The 9,437-nt window shown below is 50.1% G+C and overlaps 1 long non-coding RNA gene across 1 annotated transcript; it reads right to left on the bottom strand.

Moving 5' to 3' along the window:
• Nucleotides 1-3,737: 3,737 nt before the first annotated feature.
• On the bottom strand, nt 3,738-8,394 carry LOC128104295 (uncharacterized). Its single transcript, XR_008215943.1, has 2 exons — nt 4,615-8,394; nt 3,738-4,330 (listed from the first exon to the last, which is right to left on the bottom strand). It is a non-coding gene; the product is annotated as an uncharacterized LOC128104295 (long non-coding RNA).
• Between the last annotated feature and the right edge of the window lie 1,043 nt (nt 8,395-9,437).

Here is a 9,437-nt window from a genome sequence, read left to right on the forward strand (position 1 = left end):
GGCCTGCTTTCCTTTCATTAAACAGGAAGTGTCTGGGCTGAACACACTGGCAAGGGCATCCAGCAGTGGGCACATGCAGCCAGTGCTCAATCCCACAGTAGGTAAGTGCTCTGGCTTCACTGAGCACATTTCTAAGCTAGATGTTGAAATAATTTTCCATCCCACCCCACCCTCCAGAAAGGCATGGGATAATGGAATATTTTTAGCAAGGAAAAAATTCTATAAAAATGAACACATAAATACTATACAGAGGACAGGGCCCCTCCCACCAGTTGCCCAGAGACCCCTCAAGTGACTGTTACATTTAATAGGCTTTGAAGCCAGTATAGGAGATAGGCACAAGCCAGCATGGGTTGGAAAAAAGGACAGAATGAGGAAACTGGTCAGAAGAAAGCTATATATAGCCAGCATGGTGGTGCACACCTGTAATCCCAGAAATTGAGAGGCTGAAATAAGAGGGTTGTGAGTTCAAGGCTAGCTTGGGCCATATCAAACACATGCTTTAGGCATGCACACACACACACACACACAGAGAGAGAGAGAGAGAGAGAGAGAGAGAGAGAGAGAGAGAGAGAGAGAGAGAGAGAGAGAGAGATCACGTGTCATTGTAGAGAGTGCTATAGCTGGCACACGGTGTGACTCTTCTGTGAGCGCCTGACAGCTTCAAATTCCTATGACCACCTCAATGTGCACATCTCCTGTGACCTTCTTGTAGCATCAGACACATTCTCCTCTCCCTGGCCTCTGTGGAACTTCCCATCTTCACACACTCCCCTGTCTCTGCTTCAAGTTAACAAATAACCCTTGTTTTCCTCTCTGACCTACTCATCACCTCCTTTCCATCACCTCCTTTCCCTCTCCAAGACCTCAGGCTCCAACCAAGTTACCCTAGGTGACTCTTCTGACACCCTACACTACTGTGATGGTGAGCCCTGTTGGCTTACCTTCCTGAAAATGCCGAACTCTGGCTACCTCTCTATACCTCTTGCCTCTGCTACTTCCACCTGGCCAGTTCCCCAGGATCTGTCACTTGGTTCATTGAATTTGTTTCCTGATTCTCCTACTTACTGTGCCTTGTCCAAAGGGACAAGGGCACAGCACTTAGATTGACACTGTTAAGGTAAAGTTGGGATGACATCATTCTCTGCTCAAGGACTTCTAGTCTGCATAGAACGTGTCCCAATTAGCTTCAACTGTCAACTTTGCACAGCCTAAAGTCACTTGAGAAGGGGATCTTAAAAGGATTTGTGCAGATCAGAGTAGCCTGTGGGCATATCTGGAGTGTGGGGGTTGGTTGTCTTGATGTTAATTGACATAGGAGGCCCCAGTCCACTGTGGGTGGCGCCATCCCTAGGTATGGCGGCCTGGGCTGTGTAAGGAAGGTAGCTCAGTGTAAGTCTACAAGCAAGCAGAGTCCCTCCATGGTTTCCATTTCAGTTCCTGCTTGAGTTCTTCCTCGGACTTCCCTCATTGCAGACTGTGACCTGGACCTATAAGCCAAGTAAATAAATCCCTTCTTCCCCAAGTTGCTTTTGGTCAGAGTGCTTTATCTCCACAATAGAGAGAAAGCTAGAACAGAGCAGGAAGCCAAACCCTTGTGGTGGCCTTCAAGGCCTTGATGATGTATCTCTCTTCCTAGAGAACCGCTGTTCAGTGCACTGCAACCCCACAGGCTCCATGTCAGCTCTCACACTCTCCAGACCCACTCTTTGTCACCTGCCCCTGGCCTTACTTTTCCCTTTGCCAGAAATACTTGTCCCTCAGATGCCCCCATGACTCCTCCGTTTCCTTCCACCCTTTACCCAGGTGCCACTTTCTTGTTCACACCATCCCAAACTGACTGCCTTGACATGTATCATGCCTTGAGATCCTCTGTTTCTCTCCCAGCTCTTAGCACCATCCAGCTTAGTATAAAGAAGTAGTACAGAGAAGCTTACTTCCTCGTTCAGAAGGTGGCTTCTTGTCTCTCACTTGCTGTTTTATTACTGCAGAATACATTGGGTTTTGGTTTGCTTGTTTGTTTGTTTTGTTTTGTTTTGTTTTGTTTTGTTTTCGAGACAGGGTCTCTCTGTGCAGCTTTGCGCCTTTCCTGGATCTCACTCCGTAGACCAGGTTGGCCTTGAACTCACAGAGATCCACCTGTCTCTGCCTCCTGAGTACTGGATTAAAGGCATGCGCCACCACCGCCCGGCTTGCAGAATGTATTGTTGTTGTTATCATTTTATTTAGCTGGGGAGGGGAACACATGCATTCCATAGCAGTTGAGTAGGGATCAGAGGACAATCTGAAAAGCTGGTGCTCTCCTTCCATGGTGTGGGTCTCTGGGACCAGACTCAGGTCACCAGGCTCGATAGCAAGTGCTTTAAGCCACTGAACCATCTCACCAGCCTGGAAGCTGTTTGTGAATGAATGACTGAAGGTGTCTACTAAATCCCTCAACATTGCAGGCCTCCCTGCTTTCAGCGCGACACACACAAGTCTTGTCCCATCTCTGTGCACAAGTCACCACCTGTCTTACACCTCTCCTGAGCCTCTTTGTACCCAGGCATTGCATGGAGCTGCTTTGGCCTACACTATGGCTCTGACCTGAGGAACGTCTGATGTATGAAGATGGTACCCAGCTTCTCTGAAGTCAAGAAAGCCATGGCCAGCTTCTCAAGGCTCTGTGAGGTAAGTGGTTTCGGGGGGGGGGCGAAAGGGGGGACTCCAAACCTCCACTTCCTACTCCATAAAATTCTTCTGAGAATGACATGAGGTCCCTTCTGTGTTGTTTCTCCTACTGCTGATGGGAGGTCACAGCCTTCCCTGCTGGATTTTTGCCTTTCTGGGTTCCTCGATGGGCTGACAGAACCATCTAAGGGCCTGCTCCTTTCAGTCAACCCAACCCACTTGTCCATGGCTACATCCTTCTTTTAGGTTCCTCTGGTTCTGCAGGAAAACATCTCGAAGAACCGGATGAGTTAGAGACGGTCACTCCAAAGAAGAAATCCCCAGTGGTCACCTGTGCAAGTGATGCTGTCACAGGGACTGAAACACCGAAGCCAAGGCACCCACGAAGCGAGTCACAAGCGGGGTTACTACACCCACTGGAGGCCTGTGCACACCACAGGCCCTTTCTGGGGCTCTGGGTCATTATACAAGCGGCCTCCAAAGATACAGGGTCCTTTGCCGCCCCCCATACCCTCTTCACGGTCAACTAACCCACAGCACCCTTGAGGCCAATCCTCCGTAGGAAGGTTTGCAATGCCCCTCCTCCACAGGACTGAGCCCACCCCATGTGGTTAGCCCACCACAACACACTTGTGCTTTACTTTGCCTAGTTATGAGCCTGACCTTCAACCCCGACGGTGGACCCTGTCGTCAGGAGCTCTGTTCGGGTCATCTGGGTGAGCTGGGTGCCTAACAAATATCTGGACTGTGGTGGTATGGGATGCTATCCTCTGCATGGATGGACAGGTGGGTAGGTAAGAGGATGGATGGTTCAGTAACCCGCAGAGCAGACGCAGCTTCCATCAGCCCCACGGAAGCTTCAAGGGGAGAGAAGACGGCAGGCCAGGAGAAGCATGCCTGGGGGAAGGGCCGCCTCCCTGCTGCTAGCCCTCTCCTGTCTCCCTCTTTGCACTGCTTCTCCTCTGAGCTTTCTCACCTATCTGCTTGGCCCCTTCCCATCCCGGTGTTAGTTTTTCGGCTGCGTTGTGTTCTTACCCTGCAAGGAAATGCCACGAAACACGACAGAATCCGCTAACAAGAGTTTTATTAAAGGTAAAAGGACAGAGAGTGAACAGGCCTGTGGGAAACACGTGTGGAGAAGAAGGAGGAAGAAGAAGAAGAAGGAACCGGGAACATGGCGCCGGATTTTAAAGGCTGGGCGTGGACAGATCAGCATCACTACTACACGCAAGCGCGTAGATCACATGGCCACGTTGCGCGCCTACGTAGCCAATGGAACGTCACGGATCTTGGTCCCGCAAGATGCCCTGACCCGGAAATGGCTATCCTGACCTGGAACTGGCTAGGTGGAAGTGTCTGTTGGGCATATGCGAACACGCCCGACCGTGGGGGCGTGTTGTAAACCTTTCATCCCTGACTCTTCCTTTTTTAAAAAAGAAAAAAATTGTGGTTGCCTGGGTATGGGGGCGACGTTTCTCTCAAAGACTGCTTCCAGCTGAATAGTGGGTGTTGGTTGACTCTTGGGGGGCAGGGGGATGAGAGGGTATCTTGTGAAGTCCTGGGATGTTGCTGGGCAGGTCCTGGAATGAAGTTCTGCCGTCCCCTCGTTCTGCAGCTGTCCATCCGTGCTGTGGCTGGGAACCTTCTGTTTGACAAGATACTGTTGACATAGAAAAGGCTTAGAGAGAAAGAATCATTATTATTTTATTTTGGAGTTGGCATTTGTCTGAGGTAGATCTGGCCTGTCCAGATAGAGACATGTGATATTTACCTGAGGTAGATCTGGCCTTAGTACTCTGCTTAATTTCTATCTGAGACAAGCCTTATTAGAGGTAGTTTATTTAAGGCACCGGTTTCCCTTATTAGGTTAGCATTTAGGAAACGCAGGTTATCAGTTACTGAGTATCGAACAATGATAGATTATTGTATTACATTATTCCTTACCGCCTGGATATTTTTGATGGTCCTTTTTGCCTCCGGCTCTGTGTGTCTACCTGAGAGACTGTGTCTACCTGAGAGACTGGTAGGGGAAAGGAATTGTTAGAGTCAGAAGAGTGAGTGGCTAGGAGGAGAAGTAAAGGAGCCGCTGGCGCGTCTGGGATGAGGCGAATGTGTGGAGCGAAAGAAATGGACGCTCCTACCTTAGCTAGAAGATCCCTCCCCATTAAAGGTACAGGGCAGCTTGGCACCACTAAGAATGTGTGTGTGAGAGGGATGCCTCTGAAAATGCAATTGAGTGGTGGTGTCTGATGAGGTAGATAAGGCTGTCCCCAACCCCGACAATAGGGAGACGAGCAGGAGAGGTGGGCCTCCAAAACTCTCTCAGGACAGAGTAGGTAGCTCCGGTGTCCAAAAGGAACGAGATGGGGCCGCCCATTGACCTTTATAATTACCCTAGGTTCCCTGTGTGAGATGGGAGTGGCCGGGGCAGAAACCAGGCAGCAGCAGTCCTCGCTGTAAGCCAAGCCTACAAAGTCAGCTGGAGGGTGGTCTTCATCTGGCGTTCCTATGTCGCTTGGGACATTAGGACAGTCAGCTGACCAGTGACCCTTTTGGCAACACTTTGGACAAGGCTTTGTCGGTGCCCTTCATGGGCCGGTGGTGCAAGCCTGGGCCCAATGGCCTTCTCTCCCACACTTGAAGCAGGGACCAGATGGCTTTCGGGGAGCCGGTCGGGCAGTGCTTGCCAGCATCTGGCAGCTCCTTTTATGGGCTTTTTCATCTCTACCATGGAACACCTTAAACACTATCACCAGCACATCTGCCTGTGGAGTTAGAGGGCTGCTCTCCAAATGTTTAAGTTTATCCCTAATGTTAGGGAAGCTCTGTGAGACAAACTGGGTTATTAGCAGCTGCCTGCCCTCAGGGCTCTCTGGGTCTAAGCTAGTGAACTGAAGTAGAGCCTTGGTGAGCTGCTCTAGGAAATGAGACGGATTTTCGTCCTTATCTTGATTAACCATTTTTAGTTTTTCATAGTTTACTGGTTTTAGGGCAGCCTTACGGAGACCTGTCAGGAGACAGATAATAAACCTATCTCTGGCTAGACAGCCACCCTGGGTGTTATAATCCCAGTGTGGCTCTCGGTCAGGAACCGCCTCAGCTCCTGGAGGGTGTGAGAGGTTAGTTTGATGAATTTCATCTGCATGAATCCTAGCCTGCTCCCAAACCCGCCTGCACTCCTCAGGAAGTAAGTTATTAGAAAGTATCATGAATATATCATGAAAGGTAAGACTATAAGATTGAGTTATATATTGAAACTGTTTAATAAAGGCAGCAGAATTAAAAGTATAAGAACCCAGCTTACTTTCTATCTGAGAGAGTTCTGCTAGAGAGAATGGAACATGAACTTTAATCAGTCCATCCACACCAGTCACCTCTCGCAAAGGGAGAACAGTGGAAGGTTTTGGATGGCTGGAATCAGGCAATTTAGCAGCCCGAGAGCGGGTGGTAGGAGGAGTGAAGTTTGGAGCTAGGGCAGGGCCTTTGGAACCGGCCGCTGCTGAGAAAAGAGCAGCTTTAGAAGAAGAAGAATCTGGAAGGGGAGCGGAAGGAACGGTTTTCTAGGAGTTGGAGCTGGAGGTCGAATAGGTGGAGGTTCGTTAGCAGGATCTAGAGTCAGAGATTCTGGAGTCAGAGAATCCTCCGGTTCAGGCATAGCCAGGAGCATATGAGCAGGAGAGAAGGAATCCAGAAGAGACGGTTTAGCACTGAGAAAGAAAAATGCTATAATGTAGGGCAACTCTTGCCATCTGCCTGAGCGCTGACAGTAATTAGATAACTCCCGTAAAATATCGGGATCTAAGGAGCCGCTCGGTGGCCATTTTTTGTTGTTTTCTAAAGCATACTTTGGCCATTTTTTAGAACATAGATGAGTTATCTTAGGAATCTTTATGTAAGGCATTAAACTGAGAGGTTTTAAAGCTTCAACAAGACAGCCTAACGGAGAGGAAGGACTAACAGGGTTGGAAGCCTTGTTTCCCATGTCTGCAGCAGAGAGGCAGAAAAAAAAAAAAAGATAAAAAAACAAACGTGATCCGGAGCCAAGGCCCCAGGCGTCCCCAAGGCCAAGGACGGATCCCGGGCACAAGCCGCTCCTTGGCTCGTCAGCCACAGAAGCGGGGGCCCCTGCCACGTGAGGAAAGGATTCCCCGGGAATCCAGACAGCGTCTGCCACTTCGTCAAGTCGGATGAACGTGTCGGCCCCACGTGGCCCCCAGGACGCACCCAACGGCGGTGGTCCCAACGCGAGAAATATCTCAGGCTGCAGACGTGGGAGAGGGCTAGAAATCTGAGGCCTGCGATAGGGGCCGACCGTAGCCAATGAAGACCGTGGCCGGGGGTTCCCCCGGTCTCAAGAATACTGGTGAGGTACCGGTTGTTCTCACAGATTCAGGAAACCGTTTACACTGGCCGAAAAATGGGGGGGACTCACCAATCGGAGAAAGCGGTGTTGCATGGAATTTTTGCGGTCAGGCAAAATGGAGAGCGGTCTGTCGCGTACGGAGCAGAGTGTTGCAGTCCCCGGTTTACGGGTTTCCAGGCGCAGGGTGCCCGGAAGCGCCCGCTCGGTTTCGGCACCAAAATGTTAGTTTTTTCAGTTTAATAAAAATTTTATTGAGAACTTCTGGGATGGTGGTTATCTCCCCCCACTCTGGGGAAGGACAACACTGTAGGAAGTCACTGAGAAATCACACTGTCTCCCCCCCTCCCTCAGGCCAATACAAGGAGGAAGAAAGTCCTCTGAAAGGGTTGGTCTTCAGTCTTCCTTAATCCAAGAGGACGAGTACAGAGGAATCCATCACATGATACTTGGGTCAGGGTGGGCTGTGCTTGACCTCCCTCGCCGGCTCCCCCACGGTCGGGCGTGTTCGCATATGCCCAACAGACACTTCCACCTAGCCAGTTCCAGGTCAGGATAGTCATTTCCGGGTCAGGGCATCTTGCGTGACCAAGATCCGTGACGTTCCATTGGCTACGTAGGCGCGCAACGTGGCCATGTGATCTACGCGCTTGCGTGTAGTAGTGATGCTGATCTGTCCACGCCCAGCCTTTAAAATCCGGCGCCATGTTCCCGGTTCCTTCTTCTTCTTCTTCCTCCTTCTTCTCCACACGTGTTTCCCACAGGCCTGTTCACTCTCTGTCCCTTTAATAAAACTCTTGTTAGCGGATTCTGTCGTGTTTCGTGGCATTTCCTTGCAGGGTAAGAACACAACGCAGCCGAAAAACTAACACCCGGGATTTCTGATTCCTGGAGCAACGGTTCCAAATTGTGTGCCAAACCTGACAAGCTTTTCCAAAAATGTGTTTCTTGCCCGTGGCTTTTCCAGTTGATTCTCTAGCAGCGGTCGCTCCTCCATGATGTAGCTTGTCTATCTGGACTTGGGTGTGCTTGCCCCTCCCAGAAACAAGCAACTTTTCTGTGTGGTTGGAGGACCTGCAGGCGACTCTTAGAGCCTCCTCCTCTGATAGCAAAAGGAAAATGCATCCCCTGTTGCCATGGAAACATGGTGGTTCACAGCAACAGAAAACAGAGAAGCAAAGTTAAAATTACTTGAGGTTGTGGTGATGGCTCCGTCCACAAAGCGCTTGTTATGCAAGTATGAGGACCTGAGCTAGATCCCCAGAACACTTGTAAAACAGCGGGGGGTTGGCGTGAGCTTATAATCCCAGTGCAGGGGAGGTGGAGACAGGAGGATCTCTGGGACTTGCTGGCCAGCCAGCCTACCTCCTTGGTGAGCTCAGGGCTAGTAAGAGACCCTGTCTCAAAAAACAAAGTGTAATGACATCTGTGATGGGCCTCTAGTTTACACACACACACACACACACACACACACACACACACACACACCCCTACATAGATGATGCCCCCCGCCACGCACACATATGAAGTTAAAATTACTTGCCTTGCAGTACAGTAGCACATGTGAACTCACAGAGCCTAGATGTGGAGAGCAGGTGTGGGGAACTTCTGGCCTCCGGCTCCTGGCTCCATTTTCTCCCAGCCTTCTGCAAACCTGTCAAACTGTGTTTACAGTAATGAGAAAGATTCTTATCGCTCAGCTATCCCTGTCTGGAAGCCACCCGGAGCCAGCTGGAAGGCACACAGGCAGTGAGGCATTTTACAAGCATGCTCTGCTCTGTGGGTCAGAATGCACCTGGCTGGCTTACCTTACAAATCCACCCCCTTTAAAGCGCCTGCCCCTGCTCCAGAACCCTGCACTGTTTCAGAGGAAGTGTTCTGTATTTCTGCTCTTGTTTCACGATGTTGACTGAAGTCCTAAAGTCACAGACATGAGAGAGGGAAAGACCCTGGAAGATTAGCGGGTCTAACCTCCTCTTTTTTTTTTTTTTTTTTTTTTTTTTTTAATTTTTTTTTCTTTTTATGGTGAGGAAACTGTCAGAGTGACTTTAATTTCGGATTTTATGAGGCCTATTTGCGTTGACATGACTGATGACTCTGCTTCCCAGACTGCCTCATAAAAAGCGTCAGCTTGCTTCCTGATTGGGCGGGCTAGGAAGTCGCAGCTCTGCCTTCATAACTTCCTGCCTCATATCCTTCACCGATGTTGGATGCAATTGGAGATTTCTACCCACGGCCTTTCCTCAAAGGAAGAAAAATATGGACAAATCTGAGCTACTGCTCATAGACAGGACAGCCAGGAGCCCTCTAGAGCAATCAGGGGCACCCACGGTTCCTGGAGTTTCTGTGGGCTTATCTAGTCCGGAGTGTCCCTTGTGGGGGGGCAGGACTAGGGACTGGGGGCGGA

Source organism: Peromyscus californicus, unplaced genomic scaffold (genome assembly GCF_007827085.1).
Source record: "Peromyscus californicus insignis strain IS unplaced genomic scaffold, ASM782708v3 Scaffold_11__1_contigs__length_118956290, whole genome shotgun sequence".
Lineage (NCBI taxonomy): Eukaryota > Metazoa > Chordata > Mammalia > Rodentia > Cricetidae > Peromyscus > Peromyscus californicus.